At 47.3% G+C, this 14,850-nt stretch overlaps 1 long non-coding RNA gene across 8 annotated transcripts in view; it reads left to right on the top strand.

Annotated features, from left to right (window-relative positions):
- The first annotated feature begins 840 nt into the window (after window positions 1-840).
- The window catches only part of LOC141741167 (uncharacterized), a 124,363-nt gene continuing 110,353 nt past the window's right edge, over window positions 841-14,850 (top strand). For 2 of the 8 annotated variants that reach the window (XR_012586300.1, XR_012586298.1), the window contains exon 1: window positions 1,215-1,439. This is a non-coding gene — a long non-coding RNA (uncharacterized LOC141741167). Of the gene's footprint in view, window positions 1,440-14,850 lie in introns of all 8 variants that reach the window. The other 6 variants (XR_012586299.1, XR_012586301.1, XR_012586303.1 and 3 more) reach the window with 6 other exon arrangements.

The raw sequence follows: 14,850 nt of genomic DNA, 5'->3' as shown, positions 1-14,850 counted from the left end.
CGTCCATGGGAGGCTGCAAGATGGAGAGGAATCACAGCGAAGTGTTGAGACAGCAGAATGGGTGCAGTTTAGGGCATAGGCTACCGAAATCCAATTTGGAGACATGGAGTTGATCCCAACTCGCCTGCTGGTCCGCCCTATGAATTTGAGTCAATCTCTTCAGGTGTTCCCAGTCGATGCAGGTCGTAAGCACTTCTGGGCAGCGGGTGGTTCTCCAGTTGCACTTGCTCAGCACTTGGGTCAAGAGACAGGAGCTCTTAGCGAAAGGCTCCAGGCAGCACTGTAAAAATAACGTTAAAACACAAAAGACCAAATGCATCGTTCAGACTGGATGGTAAATGAAAGGAAAGGAAGCAATGGAAAGAAAGTGCAGGAAAAAAAATCCTCCCTAAATCTTTAAAAGACACTTTTTTTCAAAAATATGTTTCCACCCACGGTTTTGGCATGAGATCACCTGTGGCTGCGAAAACATGAGTGAGCCTGCAAGTCACCTATTTGCAATTCCCTAAAAATAAATGCAGGGAATTCCCTAAAAACGAATGCAGGGACACTGCTAAGCCATCTACAGTGGCCAGAGACCTTCTGCGGAGTGAATAATTCATTGGTAACAGCAGCATTTAGAAACGATAAGGGAAAGAGTGCTCATGTTTAGCCTCTTCGGTATACGGTTACCTTCTAGGTAGGATTGTTGTCTGGTCTAAGTTTCCTGGGGCTCCCCAGCAATCAAGATGCTCCCACCCCTCTTTTCCTTGTGCAGCACCCTGGCTTTTCCCTCGCCAGCCTGGGCTCTGCCCCGCAGCTCCCTGGTTGCAGGGGGCTGCTCGGTTCTACGGCATCTCCGTCTCACTGACAAACGGCTTGCAAAGCTTCACCCCCCTTTTTACTCATCGGTATTTATAGATGAGCAGGCAGCATCATCCAGCCCGTCACGTTTGGTACTTTGCTATTTAGCAAGCAAACGAATCCGTCAGGGATGGGTTTTGTTATTGGGCTGCTGTTGGACTCTGCCCCAACAGGAGCCGAAAGCCGCTGATGGTCTTCGGGCACGAGCCACTTCGCAGCGCCAGGGGCCGAGCAGAGGAGCGGCAAGAAGCCCAAACACAAGATGCTCAGATGTACGCGGAGAATGCAACATGACAAACCGCTAGGTCTGGTTAAATTGGGACTGTTAATTATAGCAGTTTAAATTGGGTTCTGACTCAGATTTTGAATTCATAGTGGCAAGATGACAGCCTGGAGAAGGTGTTTGCAAATGGCTGACTCAGAGGATGATGATCAGCACGACGGTGCCTTCTGCCTCTGCTAGTACTATGTGTTTATAGGAGCGATGTGATAAGGTGACAGTTGCCAGTTCAGCTCCACCCCTTGATCTGTTCACCGGAGATTATGAAGCCTGGAAAGACAAAGTGAGCAAATGGAGGAAGGAGCACATTAATTGGGTGAGTACAAAATGGCAATCCGCCATCTCTCTTAGTGCTCTGTCCTCTTCTTTCCACATGTAATGCTGGTCTTCCAGATTTTTCTGTAGGCATCCAGCTGCTTCTGACTTGTGTTGGTGAAATGGCTTCTGAGTGAAGAACGAGTATTTCCTAAATCCTCTCTGTGAGCCAGAATTGCCACCCCGTTCTCCAAATTCCAAGGCTGTGGATGGGGGAGGCCGCAGCCCCCGGTCCCCGCTGGGAGAGCCCGGGAGCCCATTGCCCTTGGTGGGGCTGCAGGAGCCCGATGCTCCCGGGACCTCTCCGGCAGGTGAGGGTGCCGGAGCCTGGGAGCCCGGCAACTCCTCGCAGGGGCTGCCAAAGGGATGGACACTCCAGGGAAAAGCTGCCTGATTAGGAGGGTTGCAAAACCTGCCTTAATTTCTGACCAAATTCTGCAAAAATTGAACATCGTGGGAATACCAGCTGCTGACACATCTCCAGTGTTGTCTCTCCTCTCCCAAAAGTGCTTTTGCTTGTTTCTACCAGTTGTCCTTGAAGTCCTTTCATTCATGCTTTCATGCAAAATGAAAATGTCCAAGATTTCCTTCCTGTCTGTACTCACGGTACAAATCAGCTCGACTGTTCAAACGGTTGCTGAAACTCATTTGCAAACGTTGTAGGTGACTAAGTTTCGTAACTGTCATTTGTGAAGTACAAAGCAGCGGTCAAAAATCTAATGCCACATGAATCATGTCGCTAACTCTTGCTTTGATCTTAGAAATCCTTATACCTGTGCTTGGCTGAGCGCAGGCAGGCAGGCGCTGAACGGCCAGCGGGGAGGATTTGTTACGAACTGCTCGTGGCTGAGCCAGAAACCAAGAAGTACGTACACTAACATCACTCATCACTTGCTCATAGAAATTACGTACAGCTCCTGAAATTATTGTTTTCAAATCTCTAACTCTGCTCTAATGATTACCAGAATTGAGAGACTAATATATTCAATGAATTAGCGTTTTTCTTCCATTGAATAGCTGAGGACAGATTGTGATTCCCCGGTCTATTTGTTATTCAAATGAATTCAACAGATACCTTTTCTAATCTTTAACTCTGGATTGAAAGCAAATATCCACAGTACGTAGCTGTGGGTGCTCTGATAAATCGTATGCATCGTTTCTGTTTCCTGACAGGAACACTGTGCAAATGCCGAGGCTGAATCCCTGTTTATGCAAACATACAACTGGGTTTTCACAAGAACTTACATACGTGGTTTTAAAAACTGTTTTCTTGTGCTTTTTTTTTTTTTTTTTTTGGTTTGGCTTGGTTTGTTACTGAAGGTCTATTTCCCAAACTGTCACAGAAAATGAACGCAAATGGAATTTAAGTGGGTCCAAAGCAAACTTATTTACTTTTTTTTTTCCCCCATGGAATATCTATGAACAGACTGCGATTGAGGCCCTGATGCAGAAAGGTGATTTATGATAGGCTTAGGTTTAAATGTGCTGCCCTTCTCCTGTTGAATTCAGTGTGACTGCGCAAGCGAAAAATGAAGTATGAGCATTGTCTTGGGAAGGTCAGGGCCTCAGCTAAGATTATCTGAAAACTTTCTGAATTATTCAGCTTGAATAATCACTGTTTGGACACTACTCCTGAAAGAACTAAGTCTGCCATCACTGCTTCCCTGTCCTCTAGCCAACCTGAACCATGGAATATTGACACTGGTCCCCTGTGCAAATAAAACAACAAAGATAACGGTGAGCATCCACGAACGTATGCCCTCTGTAAGGGAACATGCCCGAAAGAGACAGATCCGGGACACAGGAAGAGTCATTGTGGATTTCCTGGAGGTGGCCAATGGTATTTTTCACAATGTGACTTATTTCACCCACAAATTCTTCTTTCAGAATAGATTTTATACTTTTTCGGAAGTAAGCATGAACATTTCTCAGGGGCTCCCAGCAGGATTTCACAGACTTCTGACTGCGCGTAGCTGAGGGGAGGAGGCTGGGCAGAGGCACACCTATCTGAGACCATGTCATTCTAGTTATTAATCCCCAGCAGAATTCCTGCAGAGCGACATCAGGGAGCCTGACTGCTGGCAAAGAGAAGAAACTCATCTTCACGTGTTAATTGAACTGTAATTATCATTTCCACAGCAGCAACACACAAATTCCTGGAAACGGTTCTTGTGTTGGGAGGACTCTTCCTGACGGTTTCTGTGCCACTGCTTTCCACTCGGGGAGGCCATCCCCACAGCCACCCAAACCACGCACTGCTCTCAGCTTTACGTGCCTGCTCCATAGAGAAGCTGCATAGATCCGTTACGCAAACTCAATCTGATTCTCAGTCCCTGCTGTGCAATAGATGTTCTGAAGGTGGGGAGACACCCTCTAGCAAAAGCATAAAATCAGGGCGGCACATCTTTCCCCAGCTACGAAGTTACACTTAGCCGTATGAGAAATGTTCTAACCTACCTTCATGCCTGAAACAACTCAGTCAGCGGATGGAACGAGGCGTAGTTACAGTGATTTACGGTTTTTGATGTTCTCCAGTGTAGAGGTGTAGTGGTGGATTTACCAGCCAGGGAGAAGGCTGGGGGAGAAGAAGAGAGGACAAGGCAGAGCGTTAGAACCTCCAGAGCAGCTTGCAATTTGGATGAGCAGCTCTGTTACTGTCTATGGCCATCTTTTTTTTCTCCTACACATGCTATCCATCCAGCTATGATGTATCCCAGTGGTGGATTATGGTATATCACCTTTGCGTTTCCCCTCACTCCTCGGAGCTGTGCATTTGTGGCTACATTTGCACCACGGAAGACACCCATAGGATATTAAAACCAGGGATAGCCAAGCCCTTCTTTGGGGAAGCTACAATCAACATCACCAAACTCCAAACCAAAATGCTGCCACCACACTCAGTAACCCCAAAAGCTCCGGGAATGGTTCCCTGTTGCAAGCAGGACTGCTCCTGCCCAAACTCCTTACTGGAGGGGGGTCAACAGGAGAGAAACCAGTTTCTGACCCCTCACTGGGGAGAGGTGGTGCGGTGGACGGAGGAGTCTGGGTGGCTCTGGGAGCTGAATGCTGCTCCGGAGAATATAAAAAGGCAGGTGAGCAGAAGGCAAATGCAAAAAGAAATAAAATAAAAAGGCAGGTGGGTAGGAGGCGAATGGGGAGTGAGTGGCAAGAAGGGCTGGCAGGTGCTGGGGATGGCGTGTGGATGCTGGAGGGCACGTGCTCAGCTCTTTGTGCTTATTGCACCTTCTCAGGGATGATGGCCTGCAGCAAAGCAGCCGTAAAAGCGGGCATTGTTTCAAAGCACTTACCCAGTCATGCTTAAAGGGTTTGTACATGTTTGTTAGAGGTTGGAAGCAAAAATGTGAGTAAAAACATAAGGCAAGCCCTCAGGGTAGATGTACTCTGTGAGACAGCGTAATCTGGTCCCGCTGCTTACCAGCTTTGCACCTGGTTAACTCTAGGTCAAAATGAAGCTATATAGTCAGAAATTATTATTCGTGACCCCAGACAAGAACGTAACCTTTCTATCTTTAGACTCCATTGAAATGGCAATACCCTGATTACGGAATATTTTTCCGCTAATTAGGAATGCAGGCTCTACAGGTCACTGGGAGTTCATACTATTCCCTTGGCATAAGCAGATGTCTTCAAGATAAACCTGTACTAAACACATCAACAGCTCCATGCTATCTTGCATCCACTGGAAGAAAAAAAAAAAAAGAAAAGAAAAGGAAAGGACAGACAGCAGCTTGCCAGAGACTGAAGAGACAGATGACTCCAGAAGTTAGATGATAATTTATGAACATTAGGTAAATAATTGCCTTTCAGGCACTAGCTCCTGGACTCTACAGCACATGGCTACCAATCTGTAAGCAGGTTTTACTGCTGAGGTACAAATGTGAGGCAAGGAAGATGTGCTGCACAGCCTGTGAGTCCTGCGGGGCTCTGCTGGCTTCGGGCAGGGCCGACGTGGGCATCTGTACAGTGGTCCCAGCCTGGAGGAGGTGGGGAGCAGGGCACACAGGCACCCAGGTAACCATCATCACAAGAGCCTGTGCAAACTTGCTGCAGCAACATCTTTGCTCCTGTTTCTTCCTGCCCTCTCTTTGGCTCCTTTTTCTTGACTTTATTTACCCCTTCGCCAGTCTTCCTGTTTGCCTTCTAGCTGCTACCCAAATTCTCCATTCCCCTTTATATCTCCTTCATCTTTCCTTGCCTACCTTAAGCAAACCCTTACATCTTCTCTAAACTTTATTCCTTCCTGCTGTGCTCTTTTCCTGATCTATTTCCCCATTTCTCAGTCAGAGGTATGCCTTATTCCAGTTGAATTTTATCCAGGATCCTCTTCCACTCCTTGTTCTTGCTATAATTTTCTCTTCTGTAGCAAAGGTCTCCGTCCCAAAGGTAACCGGTCGTGTTTCCTGGTGAAGTTAGCTCCCTCTGCCCTCCCATCCATCTTCTCTGTACCAGCTGCTGGGATTCAGCTGGCAAGCACCATGCACTCCTTGCAGCCCGTGACCCTCCCCAAATACTTGCTCATGGGAGGAGAGAGTTGCTGGCGTTGCGGTGCCAGTGGAGAAGCATGTGACGGGCTCTACGTCTCTGAGCAGCTGCGGTGGCTGTACCACTGCAGAATTACGGCCTTACTTTCCCAACAAATGGCAAGGAGTTTATTTTGTTGGCCAAGCAGGAGAGCTGAATGGTTTGCATCCTCATGGCTTATAAATCTTCATGCGACAGGTCACGATGGTGAAGGCATCTGCCATGCTTTGCTCTTTGGGAAGCAACTGGCTGAGTTTCAACTGCTGTAATCAAGAGTGCTGTTTAACATGAAGATAGCCTGTCTCAGAGCTGGCCATTGTCTGTAAGGATGATATACTGCCTGGCTACATCTAGCCTGCGCAACGAACACTGTAACCGTACCCCTCGTATGTTTTTATCCCACAGGATACTAAAGCATTTGCAGCTGATACAGGTGCAGGATAGCGTCAGCTATCCTTCAGGTGCTGAGCTGGGATTTTGTCCGCACTGCTGCACAGTCATTTTCGCATGAAAAGAAGTGACAAATAACAACCCTTTACGTGCCTCTGCCTGGAGATTCATGGGTGAATCCTCCCCAGACATCTGTGTCATGAGCAAGTCTTAGATACACAGAAGGATACTTCAGAAGCCCCCAAAGGGTAAGGTATCTACCCAAAGTCAGCGTATGGTGGGCACTGTGCCTGTGAAGTGAGAAGGGAATTGCCAAAATGTTGTAATTAACATTCTGTGTGAGCCATAGAGAAGCCAGGGCTGTGTCTTTGTGTGCTATAACAATGCTAATGCTCCCGGTGGGGCCGGGAGAGCCAGCAGCAGAGGGCAGGGGGCTGCAAGGAGCCACGCGTTGCTGCCGGAGTTGAGCTCACGCAGGTTTGTATGGGCTGGTCACCCCAGGATGGACACACACACTGGCCATTCCGTGCAGAGAAGCGGGTTCCTCTGTCACCATGCCTCTCCCTCAGCCCAGCAGAAACACCTGCACACAGCTGGTGGGCAGACAGGAGGGGCAGCCAGGGACTTGCTGCAGTACCTGTATTTTCCTTTTTTTTATTAGCGGAAGCATAATCTCCAGTTCCTCCTTTATCACCTTGATTTCTTACTACTGTTGGTTGCATGAATGATAACCTTGTAATGCCAGCAGTATTGAGGTATTGCTGTAAATAGGGGCATTTTTAACTCTGAGCCCTTTTTCTGTCTTTAGTAAGACAGTTTATATATTGTTCAAAACAGGAAGGAAAAAACAAGGCAGGAAACTTATTTCTCAGTGGCGCCTGTGATGTCTGTTAAAAATGTGTGTGTTACTGAAGGGGAAACATCTTCTCATCTGCCATGTAAAAGAAATTAAGAGACAACATCCGCTGAGAAATATGACCCAGGCAGTGAACAGGTCTTGTTCCATATGCTCACATGTTTACAAGATACTGTGTAGTGGCAGGGCTTTTTCCAGATGTTATATCTATATACGCTACCTTTTTAAACATAAAGGAATATCTTTCCACAGCAGATGACTATGCCTCTCTTTCTTTAAGGTTAAGAAAGATACAGATATTTTGACTGGTGGAGTCATTCAGGTGGAGAAGGACCTCAGGAGGTGGGAAGGGACCCCAGGACACATTGTGATGGCCTCCTTGCAGGTGGTAGGCAGCTGTTACATGCCCCCCAAGTCACCTCTGAACAAGCCCAGCTGTTTCAGCACCTCCTCGTGGGGCAAGTGCCTTCCACCATCTTGCAGGCCCTCTGCTGAATTTATCCCTATTTACTGGTGCCTTCCCCATGTGTCAGGGAGCTCAAAACTGGAAGCAGTATTCTATGTGGTCTAATGAGTAAAGGGGGATAATCCCCAGCCTTGGTCAACAGCCACCCCTGGAGCAGGGATTCACCCACCACCATCACCTGCACCACATGGAAGCATGTCTCCATGATATATACAAGCACCAGGCAGTTAGATAGTGATGTCCCAGTGATTTCCTTGTTCCAGTTGGGCCTTCAATTGATTCCCACTTCTTGAGGCCTCTGTGTATTTTGGGGAAACACACAAGTGGGTTTTTTCCAGTGTCACGTTGGTATTTTAAAGGCTGACATCACCGTCTGCTCTTCTTCTACCATAAAGGAAAACTGCGTATGACATTTCCCTCCTTTTCTCTTCAGTACTTATATAGCCTCTGGTATCACAGTACTAGAGTAGGTTACAATATTTAATATAATTTACCTTTCATAGTGGTCCTGTGAGACAGGAAACTAGTTTCATTTTGAATTTATGAATATGTAAATGAGGTACAGAGCAACTAATAGACTTGCCCACAGAAAGGCTGTCACAGAACAGAACCTTGAACCTGTACCTGCTCCACTGACATGCTCTGTGTTCTGGCTATTTGCTCTTTCCTGCTTCTATTTTGGTGTCCTGTTGCATTCGGGGATGAGCTGACCTGTGTCACCGCACTCCGTTGAGATGTGCCGCAAGCTGCAATCTGATCCCACACACCTATGGAAGTGGGAAAGGGCTGGGGCTAATCCGTCAGCTCATCAAAACTGAGAGCCCCAAGGGATGCTGAACTTTGGCATCTCTTTTTTTTTTCTTGTGCTGCCTCAAAATGAGCTGATTTCTCATGCTATAGCACGAAAATACAAAGCATTGCAGAAAGTTAATTCTTGGAATGCTGAACAAGGAATACCAGTGGAATAAACATGATCTTCCTTATATCTATTCTGCTTTTCTCTTTGGTTTTGGCATCGCATCTTCTTTGTCCCTCTTCGTCTCATTTCAGTGCACAATATATGGATCTCTCCAGCCTCCACTCTCCATTTCATCGAAAAAATGGAGTATGAAAGGTCCGCAGAAGCCCTGGAGGGAAGTGACACAATCCCAGATGTTGTAGGATCTATGTCCCAGCTGCAGTGAACCTGCATGTGGCAGCTGCTTTTGCACAGCCGCCGACAATAGCAGCTGGAAGGGCTCTGCCACTGATGGTTCATCCCCTGGGAAGGAACTAGTGTGAGGAAAAGCAGCAGGCATTACCTACAAGATATCACATTGTCACGCTTTACTTTTTTCCTTTTGTTGTAAAACAAGCAAGAAAGCAGGGAGAAAGAAAGCAAAATTAGATAAGTTCCCTTGCATCCCCCCTGCCCTAGAAGTACCGTGAAATATTGCCCCCCGCAATTATGCTTTTCCCTTTCTGGTTGAGTCCATTCCGTAGGAGATCAAGCTATTTGCTATTGTTTGACCTATTCTAAATACCCTTCTTAAAGTGGTGAAAAAAATGAAGGTGGCCTATAAGCAAAATAAAAATGAAAAAAGAATCACGAGCTCTGGAGCCTGTCCGGTCAATGTGTATTCCTAGCGGGTCTTTTTTCTCATCACCTGAGAAAAAGACATACATTAGGAGAAATAAAACAAAATAGAGGTTTATATCCTCACTAAAGAAAAAGCAGTTTCTGCGTTCATTGTCACTGTGTTTTGATATATGTTTAGTTGTATTATGTCCTAGGATCATCTAATTTCCATATAAAGTGTAGCTACTTTCAGTTTTACTATATAGTGTTCAGGGGAGACTTTGATTTGTGTGCCCTAGGGTACATCTGAGAAATGCATAATTTTCTTTAAGTCCCTTCTGTCATGCACCATCAGTAAATTCCTGTACAGATTACAACATGGATGTTTAGTCAGAGGTCTGCACTCCCACGGAGGAGAGTGGGAGGGAATAATAAATGTGGGGACCAAAGTGGAAAGAAAAAAAAAAAGGGTAAAAGAAAAGAGAGGAAGAGAGAGAAAAATTCCATTAAGAAAGGTTATTGAATCAAAAAGAATTTATCAAAAGTAGACTGGTGAGAGTGGCTCTTGAATTTTTATGAATTTGTGGGGCACACAAGTCAGTCCGCTTTGGACTGTAATTTCAGGTAATAGCAGAATTGGGACCACTGGGGCATAGTGGCGTACTCTGTCACTGTTTCTAATCTCCATTGCTCTGGAACACCAGTTACGCATCAATTCAATTAATCACCCGCGATAACAAAAGTTGTTTTTTTCCCACTTTAGAAACGTTGCGGTTTTTTTGTGTGTGTGCCGAACTTTTATCAGACACAATTCCTTTTTCCCTCGTGAAGAAAATCTTATGAAGTTCATTTATACAGAGAGTATAAATCCTATCTCCTACTGTTTTCCCCTGTAACCTAACATGAAATATGGCTCATAGCTCCGCTAATTCTCAACATTTAGTGCAGACTGATGAAAGTAGTCCATCACTTGCAGGGATACACCGCGCTCAGAGCAGCACATACGGACCAGGAGGCACACACGTGTCAGACCAGGGAAGGTACATGCAGCAGCATCATGGCATGACACATACAGTCTCAGATATACCGCAGCACCCAGGTGTCTTAATACTGCTCATTAGGGATACATAGCATTAAAAAATGAGTACTTCCCATTGCACGGCAAAAACCTCTCTCTTTCTTGTCACTCTCCCCCCTCCGCAGATTTATCTCCTTCTGTTAATGACTCCCTTTTTTCAATTTGTGTCTCTCTCTGGCAGATAATACTTTGTCTCCCTGTTCTCCTGGCTTGGTGTGCCTCTCGCCTTGTTTGCTGCTCATTATTTGCACTCCGGCAGGATGTAGATACAAGAACTTGCCCATAATCAGTCCAATAATTCCACTTCAAATCTAGCCGTTCTGCTGCCACATATAATCCTGACAACTCATTATCCACCAGCCTGGGTAATTCTGGCTCTTGCATATCGGCTGTGCTGCAGCCTCAGCTGCCTTCCCTTGCCTTCTACACTTTAATTCACTGTTAAACTCCCCTTGCTGAGTTTCACCCTCGGTTGCATCGGTGCAATGGGAAGGAGAGGAGTGCAGCAGTGCAGCAGAGATGCCAGACTAACTCCCCGAATGCCACTTTTCCTGGTGGGAACACGCAAAAGTGTATTTTCAGCTTGTGACATATAAATGATTAGAGCTGACATTTACAACATCTCCCATCTGAAGCCTTGAAGATAACATTTTCCAGCCTGCGAGGCAGGCAGGTGTGATCATCCCCATGTAATGGAGGGGTAAACCGAGGCACAGGATGAGGCCACATCTGGAGTACTGTGTCCATTTCTGGGCCCCCCACTTCAAGAAGGACAGGGAACTGCTGGAGAGAGTCCGGCGGAGGGCTACAAAGATGATCAAGGGAGTGGAGCACCTCTCTTATGGGGAAAGGCTGAGAGACCTGGGTCTGTTTAGCCTGGAGAAGAGAAGACTGAGAGGGGATCTCATCAGTGCTTATAAACATCTAAAGGGTGGGTGTCAAGAGGATGGGGCCAGACTCTTCTCAGTGGTGCCCCGTGACAGGACAACAGGCACAAACTGGAACACAGGAAATTCCATCTCAACATGAGGAAAAACTTCTTTACTTTGAGGGTGGCAGAGCATTGGAACAGGCTGCCCAGAGAGTTGGTGGAGTCTCCTTCTCTGGAGATATTTAAAACCCACCTGGATGCGTTCCTGTGCAACCTGCTCTGGGTGAACCTGCTTTGGCAGGAGGTTGGACTAGATGATCCCTGAAGGTCCCTTCCAACCCCTATCATTCTGTTATTCCGTGACAAAAACTTGCCAAAGGAAGTCAAGTCCTGGGCCTTAGACCATCATTTGCAGCTCTACGACCAGGTGGCAGTGGAGTGAGTCACACTTCAGATGGGACCCGGGTGCACCACCACGCCGCAGTCCCGGGAGCCAGGCGATGGGTCTAGTGGGGCTGGCAGCGCAGAGTTTTACACTGTCCAGGGGCTGCCCTGGAGCACTGACCTAGGAGCAGAGCAGAGCGATGGCTCCAGGGACCCCCAGGCACTCCCTAGGCTGGGGAAGTTTCCTTGCAGCAGCACGCAGAAGGGTCTCATCTTGATACATGAGACCGGGGATGGTCTCCATGGCAGACAGGAGTCTCTTGCCGCATCCCTTGGCAGAGATGGGAAAGTCGGACATTTAAGAAGCTAGGCAAAGACCTAACCACAGCCTTCACAGTGAGGCAGGAGAACAGACATACAGTTATTGTGTCAGTGTGAAAGGAAAAGGTTGAATATGAAGTTTACGAGGCAGCAAATAGGTCTGTCTTGTATCTTCTTCTCTCCTTCAGTCAGGAAAGAACAAGTCTATTTCTAGTCATGGAGACCCTATATATAACTAAACACAAGGTTTCTTCTTGTGCAGTAGATTCACAGCCTGATTGCTCTCAGATGGTTTGTGTAAGACTCAAGCATGCGCTTGAAGCTGAGCGTTCACGCATAGCTCAGAAGATGAATCAGGGTTTTGGCTCTAGTTCCTCTTTAGAGATAGCAGCCCTAGCGATGACCAAAACGGTGGCTCTTGCATCAGCTCCTCCGAGCAAGAAATGTCTCTGACTCAGTGTTTGTGCCAGGCCACACAGCACCACCTGGCTCAGGCATTCAGGTACTGTCACGGCGCAGGTAATGTATAGAGGCGGTGTACTCTCAAGTATCTTTGAACACTCAATAGAGTAATCAGGAAACTTGGCTACCACCACCCTGAGATGGCTGCAAAGGTCACAACCAGGTGTTGCACATTCCAGCACTGTAAACCTTCAGTGCGCAGCAAGCTGCTCCCTTTTGTAGCACCGATCTACGTGTCCCCTCCACAATAAGCATTCACTGTCCTGCCCCGGGTAAAGGACATGCCGTTTGACCAGCACCATTCCTCTCCATCCCCAAAAGTGCAGCAGAAAGCAAGCAGAAGCAGGGCTTAGACCACCATTTCCAGGGCATCACTGGTAAGTGACCCCTGCAACAGCCCCCAGGATGACATGAAGCCTAAACATTTCTGGACCCGTCATCTCTGTGCAATCCTGGGCAAGGTTACGGCAAGAGCCAGACGTGCTTCATCCCGTCCTTCAGCACAGCCAGGCTGCAGCTTACGTCTGGAAAGATGTGAAACCTCTACTGTGCAACTAAAACTCTAACCTCTGGTGGGGCACAAGTCCCATCATGCACTGAGCATATATAAATTACCATAATCTTTTCTAAAAGGGCCCTGCAGCGTTTAGTCCATTTAAGCAGAAGCTGCAGTTACCCAACTCCAGAGATGTCACTACATCAACATTTACTCTTCTGCATGTACCTCTTTGTGGCTCCCAGAACTCTTTCACCACTGACAATCTGTACCATGTAGGGTTCAGCTCGTCCTCTGCAGAACCTGCAAGTGCCTCCTCCAGAGGATGTCCCAGGCAGATGGGTCCCAGGGGAAGAAGACAGGTGATATTTGCTCTGCAGCCCTTATTTTTAAGGGCTAGAACTGAAAATTGCCTTTAAAAATAGACTAACGCACTGGTGAGTGGAGCCATTGAGGCAGGCAAGCCAAGGCAGCAATGTCTCTTGTTGGCTATATCTCTGCTGGGGACAGTACGGCCTGTTTGGGGATGACACTGTTCACTTTGGGAGAATGGAGGCAGTTGGCTCCAGGGGGCCCTGAGGGCAGCAAGAGGCTGTTCGCACCTTTTTTATACCCTGAAGACTTGTTTCTTGGGTGCTTTGGGCTGGATTTGCTGCAAACACTTAGAAGACCTCCTGTCATGTTGATCCATTCATGTGCTCCCTGCTGGTACGGTGCCCCCAGGTTGAAGAAACATTCTCAGTTCTTTTGCAGTGATTTTGTTCCCAGCTGATGCCCCTAAGCTGGGAGGGTACTGAGGGCACAACAAAACTGGTAGCTTGAACAATTGGGCAAGGGTGTGCACGCACTCAAAATGCTCTCGGAGAACAGTAATGTGTCTCCATGCTTCGTTGCTTCTTTTCTGTCTTAACCTTTTTTGCACCTTGAGGCTTTTGTTCTTTTCTCCAACTGCCTTTCTAAGCACACATGCCAAGCTGACTGCAGTTCTCTCCACGTCTTCCCTCAAATTCTAAAGCCATATTTTCCTGGGTCTCTCTTGTGGTTGCTTTTGCATGACCCTTACAGAAAATTTATGTGACAAGAAAGGAAATGGCTTTACACAGCAGAAGAGCAGGGTTACTCACGGCAAAGGGCAGTAATTCAGAAGGTCTTGGGTGGCCAGTGTCCGGCTTCACATGAAAACCAAAGCGGGGTGTTAAGCGAAGGAGAGAGCAGTGACGATGGCTGCCTGCAATGGCTGCAGCAGGGCTGACAGCAGAACAGGGGCTGCGGCTGTGGCCGTGCGTTGGGCAGGCTGAGACCATCTCACTGTGAGCCACCATCACCGCTCCCTGGCCCAGCCTCTCCTGCTCTCCCGTGGGAGCCATGCTTTGTCCCACCCTCCACTGCATCTCCTGGCTGTGTCCCCACCCTGGAGTGTCCCCTCCATCCTGTGGTTAGGGACCCTCTGGCACCATGCAAAACCAAGGCTGACCAGACCTACCTCTCACAAACCAGCAGCTCTTTCAACACTTTTTTTTCTTGTTAAGCCAGGGAAGTATATTTTTATGGAAGGATCAGGAAAATGTTGGTGGACTCTCTTTCCCATCCCTTTCCATATGCAACCTGCTGTATCTCTTGGTGATGTGCCTGTTTGTCTTTTCTTTCCTACCTGTGTGAAAGTGGCTTTCACTGACCCGTACATCAGATTGCGTTATGCACTTCAGGTCTCTCACCTCTTAACATCGCTTACCCGCCTCTGCCTTCCCCACACCCCATCCCCACCTAAGGACAAGCCTCCCCTCACATCTCTCAGAAGCTTAGTGTTTCTTAATACATTTAAGAGAAATCTGCAGGAAGGAACAGGAGAAATATTAGTTCAGAGATGACCCAATGCTTGGGGACAGTAATTAATAATCTAAGAGCTACTGCAATGACCTGGATGAATTAGAGGAGCTGTCAGGAAGGAATGAAATGTAACAAGTATAAGCACAGCACAGTTCGGAGAA

Source organism: Larus michahellis, chromosome 3, assembly GCF_964199755.1.
Source record: "Larus michahellis chromosome 3, bLarMic1.1, whole genome shotgun sequence".
NCBI classification, from domain to species: Eukaryota; Metazoa; Chordata; class Aves; order Charadriiformes; family Laridae; genus Larus; species Larus michahellis.
The sequence above is the reverse complement of the archived record's forward strand: the minus strand, read 5'-3'. Positions and strand labels throughout refer to the sequence as shown.